General features: G+C 44.6%; 2 long non-coding RNA genes and 1 other non-coding gene across 3 annotated transcripts in view; all 3 read right to left on the minus strand.

Moving 5' to 3' along the window:
• The window catches only part of LOC115299315, a 70,858-nt gene extending 67,906 nt beyond the window's left edge, over nt 1-2,952 (minus strand). The window contains exon 1 of the long non-coding RNA XR_003912124.1: nt 2,848-2,952. This is a non-coding gene — a long non-coding RNA (uncharacterized LOC115299315). The remainder of the gene's footprint in view (nt 1-2,847) is intronic.
• A 3,240-nt stretch (nt 2,953-6,192) lies between these two features.
• On the minus strand, nt 6,193-13,965 carry LOC115299316. Its single transcript, XR_003912125.1, has 5 exons — nt 13,907-13,965; nt 12,558-12,707; nt 11,868-11,957; nt 11,398-11,558; nt 6,193-7,178 (listed from the first exon to the last, which is right to left on the minus strand). It is a non-coding gene; the product is annotated as an uncharacterized LOC115299316 (long non-coding RNA).
• Nucleotides 8,700-8,805, minus strand: LOC115300520. Its single transcript, XR_003912691.1, has one exon. It is a non-coding gene; the product is annotated as a U6 spliceosomal RNA (small nuclear RNA).
• Nucleotides 13,966-14,429: the final 464 nt, after the last annotated feature.

A 14,429-nucleotide genomic window follows, 5' to 3' on the forward strand; every position in this document is an offset into this window, starting at 1 on the left:
CATTTACCCATAGGACAAAAAATGGAATTTTGAGTCCTGGGCCCATTTCAGACTCTCCTCTATCCTGGCCCAGCTCTGACAATCCATATACCTAAGCAACATGGGGCTGCTCACTTGCTCAAACTTCACTTGTGATCTGTGTATATGCTATAGTTCTTTTAAAAAGACACAAGGGGCGCCTGGGTGGTTCTGTCAGTTGAGCATCCAACTTTAGCCCATTTCATGATCCCATGCTTCATGGGTTTGAGCTGCGAATTGGGTTCTGTGCTAATGGTTCCGAGCCTAGAGCCTGCTTCAGATTCTGTGTCTCCCTCTCTCTCACTCTGTCTCTCTGTCTCCCAAAAATAAACGTTAAAAAAATTTTAGTAAAAAATACAATAAATAAAAATAAAATGACACAACATAATAAATACTATCAAATCTATTGACACATCACTAGGTCTTTTTCTAATTTTTATTTAAAATTTTGATGAACAAAGCAGGAGACGATTGATGTTGGAGAGGATGTGGAGAAACAGGCACCCTCCTACATTGTTGGTGGGGATGTAAACTGGTACAGCCGCTCTGGAAAACAGTGTGGAGGTTCCTCAAAAAATTAACAGTAGAACTCCCCTATGACCCAGTAATAGCACTGCTAGGGATTTACCCAAGGGATATAGGAGTGCTGATGCATAGGGGCACATGTACCCCAATGTTCATAGCAGCGCTGTCAACAATAGCCATATCGTGGAGAGAGCCTAACTGTCCGTCAACTGATGAATGGATCAAGAAGATGTGGTTTATATACACAATGGAGTACTACATGGTAATGAGAGAATGAAATCTGGCCATTCATAGCAATGTAGATGGACCTCGAGGGTGTTATGCTAAGTGAAATAAGTCAGGCAGAGAAGGACAGATACTGTATGTTTTCACTCATAAGTGTAACAGGAGAAACCTAACAGAGGACCATGGGAGAGCAGAAGGGGGAAAATAGTTGGGGAGAGGGAGGGAAGGAGGTAAGCCATGAGAGACTCTTGAATACTGAGAACAGAGGGCTGATGGGGGAAGGAGAGAGGGGAAGAGGGGAGATGGGCATGGAGGAGGGCACTTGTTGGGATGAGCACTAAGTGTTACATGGAAACCAACTTGACAATAAACTATAAAAAATTTTATTTTTAAGAAATTTTTCTGAATATTGATTTATTTTTGAGAGAGAGAGATAGCACAAATGGGGAGGAGTAGAGAGACAGGGAGACACAGATTTTGAGGCAAGCTCTAGGCTCCAAGCTGTCAGCACAGAGCCCGCTGTGGGGCTTGAACCCATGAACCACGAGATCATGACCTGAGCCGAAGTCAAATGCCTAACAGACTGAGCCACCCAGGTGCCCCTTTAAAAAAGTTTTTTAAGTGTATTTATTTATCTTGAGAGAGACAGAGGCAGTGTGAATGGGGGAGGGGCAGGATCCCAAGCAGGCTCTGGGCTGGTATTGCAGAGCCCCACTTGGGGTTTGAACTCAGGAAACCAGGAGATTGTGACCTGAGCCAAAACCAAGAGGCAGATGCTTAACCGACTGAACCACCCCGGTGCCCCTCTAATTTTTATTTTTAAATGCACCCTATACAATCTGACCCCTTGCCTGCCTCTCCAGCCCACCACCTACAGAAGCCAGGCTTTCTTTCCTCTGTGCCTTCTTCCCAAAGCTCTTCCCCCCCTCCCGGGGCAGGCTGGCTCCTCCTGCCTCCTCCCTCCTCCCTCCTCCCTCAGGCCTCAGGTGTGGCAACCCTTCCTCCAGAAGTCTCCTCCAGAGTTGTGAGCCAGACCTGCTGAGCCTCACACATCAGGGCCCACGGCCTGCATAGCCTGACAGTTCTGAGCTGGGAGTACCTGTTTCTCTGTCTGCCGCTACCAGTCTATAAACTCCTTGAAGGCAGGGACTGGGCTTCGTAATTCCTACTTCCCAGCACCCAGCTCAGCAGATGCTCAGCAAGGGTTTCTGGGTCAGAGAATGAATCAATCCACCCCTACTCACCTTCCAGTAGGGTTTGTTCTACACTTTACTCAAAACTGGTTTTCAGTGGTGTGTGCTCTGTTCTTTTGCCTAATCAGAAATTCTTGGTGTGAGGGGGGTTGGGGGGGAGACAGGGCACTGTTGTGGGTGAACTGTGTCCTCCAATAAGATATATTCAACCCTTGGTACTTGGAAATAGGTCTTTGCAGATATAATTAAAGATCTCAAGGGGAGCCTGGGTGGCTCAGTCGGTTAAGCATCCCACTCTTGATTTTGGCTCAGGTTATGATCCCAGGGTCTTGAGACTGTACCTCATGCTGAGTATGGAGCCTGCTTAGGATACTCCCTTCCTCTGCCCCTCTCCCTTGCTTGTGTGCACTCTCTCTCTTTCTCTCTCAAATGGTTTTTTTTTTTTAATTAAAAAAAAGGATTTCAACATGAGGTCATTTTGGATTTAGGGTAGGCCCTATATCTAGCCTACTACTGTCCTTATAACAGAAAGCAGAGGGAAATCTGAGACACAGAGACCCCCAGGGAGGAAGATGGAGGCAGGGGTCGGAGTGACGCTGACAGTCAGGAGCCAAGGAACCAGAGGCGGGAGGAGGCCAAGAATGGCTTCTCCCTTAGAGCCTTCCAAGGGAGCACAGTCCTGTCCACACCTTGATTTCAAAGTTTTTGGCCTCCAAACCTGTGTGAGAATAAATGTCTGTTGTTTGAAATCACCAAATGCTGTGGCATTTGTTACAGCGGCCCTAGGAAACTAATATTAGCAGCAACTGTGACTCTCACGGCTGTGATGTTCCCCACACCCATCCCAGATCTTTAGAAATCTCCCCGTGCAAAGAGAAAAACTTACGAGGTGCTGCACCTGAAAGGCCTTGTCTGTACTGTCAGCTGGGTTGCCTCTTGTAAAGGTTGACAGAAGCCGAGGCAATGTTACCCGGAGCCTTGCTCACGCCAGTCAGCCAGTGCGAAAGGCACTAGCACCTGTGGGTGCTCACTCTGAGCTAGCCACGCTCCCCTGGCGTCACGTGTCATGGTCTTCCACTCAACACATATTCTTGAGTACATTCTCAAGGCCCGTTTTAGAGAAGAGGGAACTGAGGCTCAGGGAGGGGGGCTACCCTGGTTGGGATCTCCCAGGGATCTCACTGTGGGTCTTGGGGTCTGAAGCCCTGAGCTCTCAGTGCCGTTTGTCACTGCACTAAGCTGCCACACTGGGTGACAGGAAGAGAATCAGGACAGGGAGAAGGAAAGGGAGGGAGAGACCAGCGGAGGAGAGTGGTTCGGTTGGCAGATTTTGTGTTTTTGCTTTCATAGTCTGGGAACAATCCGGTCTCCTACTTCTAACTTTGTGGCGGCGCCAGATTTAAACCTTGACTGATCCTTATCTGGGATCGGTATGCATCTGTATGAGCAAGATTAATCATATTGTAAAGCTGCCATGGGAATTCCAGACAGCCCAGCAACCAGGGCCTGGAGTGCAAGTGCGAGCACAGGTATGCCACTGCCACACATGAAAGGGCATTGTTCCTAGGGGCGCATGTGTGCAGGCAGTCGGCCCCTAATCCTCCTTCTCCGTGTTTATCGCTTCAGTCCAGAGGAGATAAATGCCGGTCAGGGAGCCCTCCAGGCCTGGTGTCACCTGCAGCATTGATTCAGGCTCTTCCCTGACATTTCTGGGAGTGGTCACACACATCGTGTACTCAGCAACTCTTTCCTGAGTGCTTACTGTATTTCGGGCTCTGGGGACACAGCAGAAAACAATCCTATCGTAATGACATCCTAGGGTGGGTGACAGGTGGTATCTACACTTATCATAGTGAACATTTCCTTTTTTTAAAAAAGTTCATTTATTTATTTTGAGAGAGAGGTGGGGGGAGAGAGAGAAGGAGAGGGAGAGAGAGCCAAGCAGGTTCTGGATGGTCAGCGAGGAGCCCAATGTGAGGCTCAAACTCACCAACCATGAGATCATGACCTGAGCTGAAACCAAGAGTCAGACGCTTAACTGACTGAGCCACCCAGGCACCCCTGAACATTTCATAATGTAAAAATTGTAGATTCATTATGTTATATACCTGAAACTAATATGACATCATACGTCAACTATAAAACAATTTTAAAAAATAGAAAAAGGGAGAAAATAAAATAAAATCTATTCTTTTTTAAAAATTTTTTATTGATTTTTTAATTTATTTTTGAGAGACAGAGACAGCACGAGCAGGGGAAGGTCAGAGAGAGAAGGAGGTACAGATTCCAAAGACAGGCTCAGGCTCTGAGCTAGCTGTCAGCACAGAACCTGATGCGGGGCTCGAACCCATGAACCCATGAGTGCTGAAGCCGATGCTTAACCAACTGAGCCACCCAGGAGCCCCTAAAATCTATTCTTAAAATGTTCTCATTCTACTGGGGGGAGAGAGACAATAAAAAGTAAATAAATAAATATGTAATATTTCACTGGGAAGCAAGAAGGAAAATGCAGTGGGGAAGTGGGAGAGGCTAGGGGTGCCATTTCATGCAGGTGATCAAGGAGGGCCTTTCTGATAAGGGGACATGTGGGCAGAGGCCAGACGAAGTGAGAGAGAAATCTACAGATATTTGTGGGGGAGGGAACTGCCGGTATAAAAGACCCAAAGGTAGAATGTACTTGAAAGGTCCAGTAACAGCTAGGAGACCTTCGAGGCCAGAGCGGGGGGAATTGAGATAGGGCATGAGGAAGCCAGATCCAAGAATTCCCCGGGACAGGCCCTGGTGAGAGCCCCAGACTGCTCTGGGTATTATGAGAAGCTACTGGAAGGCATGCCACAGAAGAGCGGCCAGGTCTGTGCAGGTTATGGACAGATAAACAGCAGCAGGCCAGATGGAGGCAAGGAGGCCAGGGAGAAGCCTGCTGTAATCGTCCAGGGGCCAGATAGTCCTGGATGGAGACCATGAGTCACAGTGGATTGGAGTGGACCAAAAAAGACAAAGAAAAGGAAGCGAAGGGAAGGTCGGGGGAAGAAATCAAAAGGGTGGAAAGGCAAAAATAAAAATGGAATGTGAGATGGGGCACCTGGGTGGCTTAGTTGGTTAAACACCCAACTTTGGCTCAGGTCATGATCTCGAGGTTCGTGAGGTCAAGCCCCACATAGGGCTCTGTGCTGACAGCTCAGAGCTGACAGTTCAAGCTAGGGCCTGCTTCAGATTCTATGTCTCCCTCTCTCTCTGCCCCTCCTCTGCTCTCACTCTGTCTCTCTCTCCCTCAAAAATAAACATTAAAAATTTTTTTTTAAATGGAGTGTAAGAGAAAAGGATGTTTCACATATCAAACAAGAACTCAATCGTCAAACAAGAACTCTGGGATAGACAAAAGGGAAATGGATACCGCCTATGTGTTAATCTCTGTACTAGGTCTTCATATGTCCCGACTCATCGTATAACAATCATTCGAGGTAGGAATAATGAGCCTGAACTCAGAGGAGGAATCTGAGGCCCAGAAAAGGTAAGTAATTTCTCCAAAGTCACACAGCCAATACGGGAGTGCTGGAATCAGTCGATAGGGTGTCTAAGACCAAAGCCTACTCTTTCCAAACCTCATTATGGCTAGGTACAGAGAAGATTGTAGACAGAGTCTCTGCCCTCAAAAAATTCCCGACAACAGTTCCATGAGGTCAGAACTGTTATTATCTCTCTTTTCAGAAATAAGAAAACTAGAGGCCCCTGGGTGGCTCAGTTGGTTAAGCATCTGACTTTGTCTCAGGTCATGATCTCACGGTTCATGGGTTTGAGCCCCACATCGTGCTTTGTGCTGACAGCTAGCTCAGAGCCTGGAGCCTGTCTTCGGATTCTGTATCCTCCTCTTTCTGACCTCCCCTTCTCGCGCTGTCTCTCTCTGTGTCTCAAAAATTTTTTTTAAATTTTTTTTAATTCTAAAAATGAGAAAACTAATGCCCAGAGAGGTTAAGTGACTTGCTGGATTCACGACAGTTGGGAGGTGGCAAAGCCAAGAGGCAAACCCTGGTCTACCTCCTCATATCTTAAGCACAACTCTGTGTCATTACATAACACAATGGTTTTGAACTTTAGTAAAACATATTGTTAAACTTCATTTATAGATAGAAGGTAGGTAAGAGAAGAACCAGGTCATCTAAGCCCACCCGTACTCCAAGACTTCTTCATGAACACACATACACATGCACACACATACATTTATTGACATGGATACATATACATATAGATATGGACACACCCAAAAAGTGCATGCATACACAACATTCCAAAGTCAATTACTTCCTAAATTAACCTCTGTTATCTGGGTCTTTGAGGAAGGTAGGTCATCTGCCCAATTATAATGAACTACCAAAGCCATCTTGTCCATTCCCAAGAAGTACACGAATGTAGTCCTCAAATTACTTCTTAAAAAGCCAACTGTACCACTGTGTTAACATTTCCTTGGGAAGCTCAGGGAAAGGGTGATAGGTGGAAGGTTGAAATGCCACATTTTCATCACTTAGCAATAGAGGACTCCTCAAAACACCAGTCCCCAGGGCCTTGCTTCTCTGAAAATGCAGACTCAAATATACTGGTAATTCAAATTCCAAACAAAGGGAGGAAAAAGTCTCCTGGTGAGAAGTGCTCTGATGTAGGGAAATATGTGGAAGCCAAATCTGTCCTCCAACAGTCCTGAGTTCTAAGCCTGTTTCCAGTCCTTCCCAGCTACATATCTCCAAGAGGTGACTGAGTTCCCCTATAAACCAAACAAGGATAATATAATACCTACTTCTGAGCTGTCACGAGGATTATAAAAGATTCCTTAAATAAAATGTCAAGCACACACCTGATGTTGATGGAGGGCAAAGTTCAGAGTCTTGACCTTTCCCCTACAAGGTAGAGAGTCACTAACTCCCAACCAATAGGACCTATAATTACTATCTTTGGCCACCATGGGAAGGAGTTTAAAAGGTGTGGGGGGGCGGGGGGAGTCAGATGTTTTGATCCAGAAAGGCAGGCCCAGGCATCATTACCACGTTGCTAGGTATTGTTAAGCCACCCACCTAGCCCCAGAGTGGGCAGCAATTAATGTAATTAATGCAGTGATGAGTGTCCTCTGCAACGATAAACAGCTCAGTCCTGCAGAACTGGACAGACCTGCTGGTCCCATGAGGCTCCTGACCTTGAACGTCCACTTGGGGAGTGGTGTAGTACGGTCTAGTGGAAAGAGACAGGCTTTGAGTCAGAGAGAACCAGAAGTCAATCCTGTCTTTGCTAATTCCTAGCTGTGTGACCAAGGGCAACCTGTGTCACCCCTCTAAGCCTTAGTTTCCTCATCTGTAACACAGGGTTAATGATATTTTCACAGGGTTGTTATAGTCCTCTCTATGATCACCATCATCATCACAGAAAACTCCAAGCCCAAACCGGGCTGGTGTTGAATAGGCAAAAGGGTGGACACAAAAGCTGCTGGTACCTACAGCTGGAGCGGCCCAGGGCTTTGTGTCTGGCTAAAGTCAAAGCGTGCAGTGCTGATCTGACCAGCGTTAGGGAGACTGCTGGGGTTTGGAATGCAAAGCATATGGACACCTAGAATCAAACTGGAGAGAAAGTACTCTTTGACTTGATCATTAAAGATAATGTTATAAATAATCACCACAAGTATTAGCAATACCATCACTTGCAGAGAATAAAAGCACCAAGGCAGTCTGGCAGTTGGTAATAAAGCACAAAACCTGCTTATATTTTGTAACTATATTAATTATATTCCATGTCAAGAATTAGTACCCTCAAAAGATGTCATAGAATCCAAAGGCTATTACATGTATATAAATGTATGCTGAGGGTCCTGATAATCATTAAGAATTCACTAATTTGTCCAACAGTTCCTAAGTGCCTGTTGCTACTAGGGATAAAGACCCTGAGTGTGGGGACACACACACACACACACACACACACACACACACACACACACACACAAATTAGGATTCTTTGAAATGAAGGTTCTGAAAAGGTCTGTATAGTAAATCAAGAGGGAGGGAGCTATAGGGAAACTGCTAACAAACTGAAACAAAATCCCTGAGACTGACGTGGGAGAGAACCACATGGCTTCTTGGAAACACACATCTGAAATGGTGTTAAATGAAAGAGCCAAAGAAAAAAAGAGAACTAATCACACGTCTCATAGAATGTCAAAACTAGGAGGAGCCTCAGAGAACACTCAGTTCTGTATTTCATTCAACCCTTTCCATGGAGTCTTGGAGACAGGTGAGGCTCATATATCCTAACAGTCTAGGCAGAGAAAACAATTTCTGCGTAATAATAATAAACATTTCCAGCTGTTAGCTGTCACACCACTGTTTTCTTTCCCCCTAGAGAAAGCTTTTCAGTACACCCGGGAGTTCGCTGAAGCTATTAAAGGGATAACCTTGAATCCACTCTAATTTGTTTAATAAAGTAGAGGTTGGGAGTCAACACTATAGTTGGAAAACCAATGGTCTGGCCCAGCCCTTCATGCTATTGATGGAGAAGCGGAGGCCCCAAGTGACCCATATGGCCTGTCATGCTAGCGCATACTTCTTGCTCAATTGGTATTTGCTGAATGAGGATTCGTGAATGAATAGGCAAATGAGATGATGTGACCAAGGTTCCCCAAACATACTGATTAAAACTTAGGGATTGGGAGTGAATTACCTATCTACCTATCTACCTATCTACCTATCTATTTATCTATTTACTTATAATATGGAACATTTCCCAAATCTGTGTGTCATCTTGCACCAGGACCATGCTAATCTTCTCTGTATCACCCCAATTTTTGTATATGTGCTGCTGAACTGAGCACTGGAATTTGGAATGGGGCACCTAGAAATCCATATTCATTGTTTCCTTTCTGTATTTTGCTCAAGTGTAACCTGAGAACTAAAACAACAGACATGCAGTGCAGAGGGAGCCACAGTCAGAGTCTGAAAAGGCATGGAGTTCTAGAATCTTCAGGAGATGGAGGATACCAGTGTCCAGGCTCCAGCCCTTAAAAGCCACAAGTGAGAGCTCCCCATATAGTAGACACTTTAACTGACCAATGAAGAACAGAAGACCTTTTAATAAAACTGACCCAGGGGTGCCTGGGTGGCTCCATCGGTTAAGCGTCTGACTTCAGCTCAGGTCATGATCTCACAGTCTATGGGTTTGAGCCCCGTGTCAGGCTCTGAGCTCTCAGCACAGAGAGCCTGCTTCAGATCCTGTGTCTCCCTCTCTCTATGCCCCTCTCCTGCTCATGCTGTCTCTCTGTCTCTCTCTCAAAAATAAATAAAACATTAAAAAAAAAAAAAAAACTGACCCAGTGCAGAGCCCCTAGGAGGAAGTCCTCAATACCTGATCCTTGGTGATGGCTCTTCTCTGCCGAATGCCCTTCCCAAACCACCCTCCTCTCTGTGTCAGCTTGTTCCCCCTTTATTTTGTAGCCCCTCTTTAGAGAGGCCCTTTCTGATCATCCCTTGAATACGATCCCTGTTTTTCTTCTTTAAACCCAGAAATATAGAGAGTTCTTCTAGGTCAATAGCTCAATTGTCTCCCAGCTTCCCTGTCAGGTAACATTCACATGCTCTATTAGCTACCCCCCAGGGAAAACACAGTTCCAGGTTATAGGCCATTCTCACCTTGTTTGGGTGTTTTCCACTCAGAACACTTACTGCTTATTGTGATTTCATATTTATTCCTTATCTATATAGATAGCAACTATAATACTGGTATTATAGTTAATGCTTATTAGGCACTTACTGGGGCAGGTACTCATCAATTCATTTAATATTCATAACAACCCACTGAAATAGGTTCTGTTACGAGCCTCATTTTACAGATGAGGAAATGGGATTCAGAGAGGAATCTGGCCGAGTTCATACACTGCGTAAAGGACAGAGCCAGATATCAGCTCCCAGGTGATCTGGCTCCGGAGGTTTAGTGCTTCACCTCTAGGTGATATAGAAGCATCAAGAGGGCAGACTCCATGTCTTTTTTGCCCACAGCTTCATTCCCAGGACTTTGTATACTGTGTGGTATGAGATGGGGCCTCACTCAATATTTGTGGAAAGAATGAAAAGGAGGGAGGGGTGAGGGAGCAAGGGAGGGAGGGGCGCTGAGGAGGGAGATAAGCCACTAGCCCCTTCCTGCTCTCCCATGGGTGAAGTAGGGCTGGGGCCCACTGAGGAGTCCCCACCAGGCAATAGAGATATTGGAAATAGAGCTGAACGAGCCACTGGTCCTGTCCTGGCAGATGGACTCCATCCTCAGCTCAAGGTCGTCCACTGGTTCTGAGAGGAGTCCAGGAACCCTTTCAGTGGGTCCAGAGCCCTTTCCTGCCCTAGGAAAAAAAGTTCAGCTGTAATGCAACCATTCCTCTTCAGGGTCCTTGTGCGGGCCCTCAGAGCACAGCAGTGAACGTGACAGAGCCCTCCCTCGAGGAGTCACAGGCTAGTGAGGAAGAACAAGCCTGGAACGAAGGAGAAGAGGGGAACTGGACCCATCAGCCCCACTCTACTCCGCGATGCTGTGACACATGTGACGTGAAGAGAAGCTAAGACTGATCACCAGAGGAATGAGAGCAGTATTACATGCAGGCCACCTTATCTCACAATGGATTTGCTCCACTGAGGACAGCAGTGAAGCAGAAACCACTACCACACAGGACATGCAATTGCCTCAGAGGCGTACAGAGCCTGGGGTACTGGGAGTAATGCCCTTTCACCCTCCAGCCTCACACTGGGCTGTTCACCTACATCCTCTTTCTCAAAAGAGCTAATTGCACGGTGTGCTCCTGTCTTCAAGCATCTGCCCACACCCCCCTAACTCAGCAGCCTCTTCTCTCCCTTATTATGCCCTCCATCAGGAACCTTCGCCAGTTTTAAAAAAATTTTTTTAATGTTTATTTATTTTTGAGACAGAGAGACAGAGAAACAGAGCTTTAGAGGTGAAGGGGCAGAGACAGAGGGAGACATAGATCTGAAGCAGGCTCCAGGCTGAGCTGTCAGCACAGAGCCTGAGGCTCATGACCTGAGCCAAAGTTGGATGCTTAACTAACTAAGCCACCCAGGTGCCCCTAACACTCACCAGCTTTAAAGTCAAGTCCTATATTTTCTATATTGTGTGTGCCTCTACACAATTATTTATTTAGTCAAAATTTAACAGGTCTTTTTAGCACTATTATTTGTATTAGGATATTTAGAGTTTTATCTTAGCATTGTGGCTATAATATTGTACAGATTATCACTGAGTGCCTCAACCCTATTTTTGCAAAAAGTTCTGTTATTTTTAATGTACAACTCTGCAGAACACAAAACTTTTCAGGAACATACATACATGTCACATTATAGCAGAAATGCCTTCATCAATGCACCAATGCACCAAAAGCTTTCCCATCTGTTACTAAGGCATTCCTTACCTAAGTTCTTTGAAGTAGGCCTAAGTGGCAGATGAGGGAGTTGAGGCTCAGAGATGTTAAGTGACTTAACCAAAGGCGATGAAACAAGACTTGAATCCAAGTCTTCAAGTCCATTTATCCAGTTTTCATTGTACCCACAATATTCAGCACGAGCACGTTTCCTAGCAATATGGTAAACAATCAATCAGTAAGTTACTCAAGGAACAATTAATACTGCCAACAGATCATTCATCTATCTAACTAAACAGTTTATAAAGGCCATTTTTTAAAAATGAGGGAAAGAAGAGGGTAGCTACATTTTTGAGCTCCTACTGTAAGTCAGGAACAATCCTCGATGCTTTTTGAACACACCTACACACATCAAACACACACACAGACAAAGATACTATGAGACAGCTGTTTTTGTTCCATTTTATATATTAGAATTTTATGCTCAAAAATTTAAGGAAATTGTGCAAGATTATAACTACCTGGAAAGGGAATGTACTGAGATTTGAACCCAAGTCTTTTGATTCCAAGGTCCATACTTTTCCATTAGATTAACGGAGAATGCCTACTTCCTAGAGAATAAGAGAATACTTTCAGTGGTATAAAAGACAAATCTGTTTATTTTAAAGACTATATATTTATTTTTACATAATTTTACAAAGGTCTAAATGCTTATGGCCAGTGATATTTGTAATTAGTTTACAATTATAATACATCATATCCCATAAAAAATATCTTTAAGTTTTAAGAAAGTAAATCTTGGGGCACCTGGGTAGCTCAGTCCGTTAAGCGTCCAGCTTTGGCTCAAGTCATGATCTCATGGTTCGTGGGTTCGAGCCCCGTGTCCAGCTCTGTGCTGACAGCTCAGGGCTGGAGCGTGCTTTGAATTCTGTCTCCCTCTGTCTCTGACCCTTCCCTGCTCGTACTGTCTCTCTCTGTCTCTCAAAAACAAATTTTAAAAATTTGAAAAAAAAAAAAAAGAAGAAAATAAACCTCTTTCAAAAAAAAGTATTAAGATCTGTAAGTGGATAGAGCAAAATGGAAAAAGTGATGGGTAAAAATCACTGAAATTTGAGGAACACAGCTCGTAATCCTAACAAGGCCCTTAATAAAACATTTTCCTTGTGCAGTTGATTCCCCTGAGCTGGATCAGCAGACATTTTCTAAATTACCTCGAATAGAAAGGAAATGAAAATAGGCATGATTCCCTGGCCAGTGTTTTCAGGACTTTAACATGGTGCTCTTTATTCCAGTGCCTGTACCAATTGGTGTTTTCTTCGCAGGACTCAGAGGTAGTTGGTCGAAGAAGTGCTTGGGTTCTCCTAAGACAGAGGAAGCAGTAGAAAAAGAAAACTATATTTCTTAAAGAAGGCAATGAAAGTTTCAGTGCCTAGTGAATATTCCCAAATGACCCATATGCTTGATGTTTGCGTTACACAGGGAGAAGAGAAAAAGCCCTGGGCCTACTCGAGACACCTGCATTTCAGTCTCATCTTAGCCACAAATCTAATGTGCCACTCAGGTAAGTGACAGCTGGGGGGCTCACTATTCCCACTAGCTAAATGAAGGAATTTTGATTTCCACAACTACTTTCCAGCAATGTGAGAGATGCCCGATCGAGAATAACCACCACTAGGTTCATGTAAGTTAGATGGCATCTGCCTGCCCTGGGCACCAGAGCCCTTCCTGCTCCAAGAATCTGTGCTTTCATGATTGAAGCTCCTTGGACTGCAGATGACCATGCAATAGCCAGACTGCACACAGAGAGCCACTGAAGTCTCTGGGTTATGCTTAAACTGTCACACCACAGGCTGCATACACCAAGCTGGTATAAATGCCTACCAGCCCTCTAGCATGGAGTATCCTGGTTCCTTAAATGCCCATGTTCATATGGACAATGCTCATTATAATGATAAATATGGAGTTTGTATTTTTAAGAAATGTTTAATGCAACTTTGTAATATACTGAACACAACTCAAACTTTCTCAGCTAGGTATTCTTTTCCTCCTTTCATTATTATTTTCATGACTAACAAAGCAATGAATGCAGACTGTAGTCGATCACTATACAGCAAACATTCATTATCTCCTTCCACAAGCTCCATGACCTCCCAGCTCCACTGATTTTGGACTCGGCCACGTGACTTGCTTCAGCGAATAGAAAGTGGGCAAAAATGTTAAGGCAGCAGTTCTAAGCCTAGCTCTTAAGAAGCTTCCTGTGGTTCTATTTGCCCCAACCCTGCCCAGGATCCCTGATAGATTCTGCCTCTCTAGGATGGGTTCCAGAATGGGACACGTAAAGTGGAACTGCATCAAACCCCAACCCTATTTCTCCAGGGTGTACATGAACCATGCAGCTGGGCACTAATGTCAGTAGATCCAGGAAAAGCCATCACCACTACTCAGAACGCTGCAGGGGAGGCACGTGCAATGGAGGCAAGAGACCACCGATGGGACCCTCGGATGCGAACACCACCTCAGCGGATCTGCAGACCACTACGTAGGAAGAATTATACTTAACCTTCCAGAGCACTCTGATTTTGTGGTGGTTTGTTTCACGACACACGCCAATTGATCCACCTATGGTGACAAGTAAAAATTTACAGAAATCGTATATTTTAAAAATTAAGTGCAATCTCTTTAATCCCACCCTCAAAGAAGGTAGCTGGCACTAACTGTTTGATATGTAACTTTCTACTCCTTTCTCTGGACTTTAGAAAGATTAAATGAGCAAATGCATCTTTATAAAGAGCGCTGAGCACAGTGATGGGCATGTGGTATAGGTGCTCATTAAGCACTGGCTGTTCTTACTAATATTCTCATGCAAAGAAATATACTCAAAGAGGTTTTTTTTTTCATTTATGCAAAAATGAGACCATGCTATACACCTTACTCTACAGCTGCTTTCTTCATGTAATATGGATTCGTGGATTTCTCTTCAGGTCAATTCATCTTTTTAAGTGCAACTAAGTCTTTTTTAAAATTAGCTACATGATATTCCATGGCTTAAATATATTATAATATATTTTCCCTATTTCCACCTT

Source organism: Suricata suricatta, chromosome 8 (genome assembly GCF_006229205.1).
Source record: "Suricata suricatta isolate VVHF042 chromosome 8, meerkat_22Aug2017_6uvM2_HiC, whole genome shotgun sequence".
Taxonomy (NCBI): Eukaryota; Metazoa; Chordata; class Mammalia; order Carnivora; family Herpestidae; genus Suricata; species Suricata suricatta.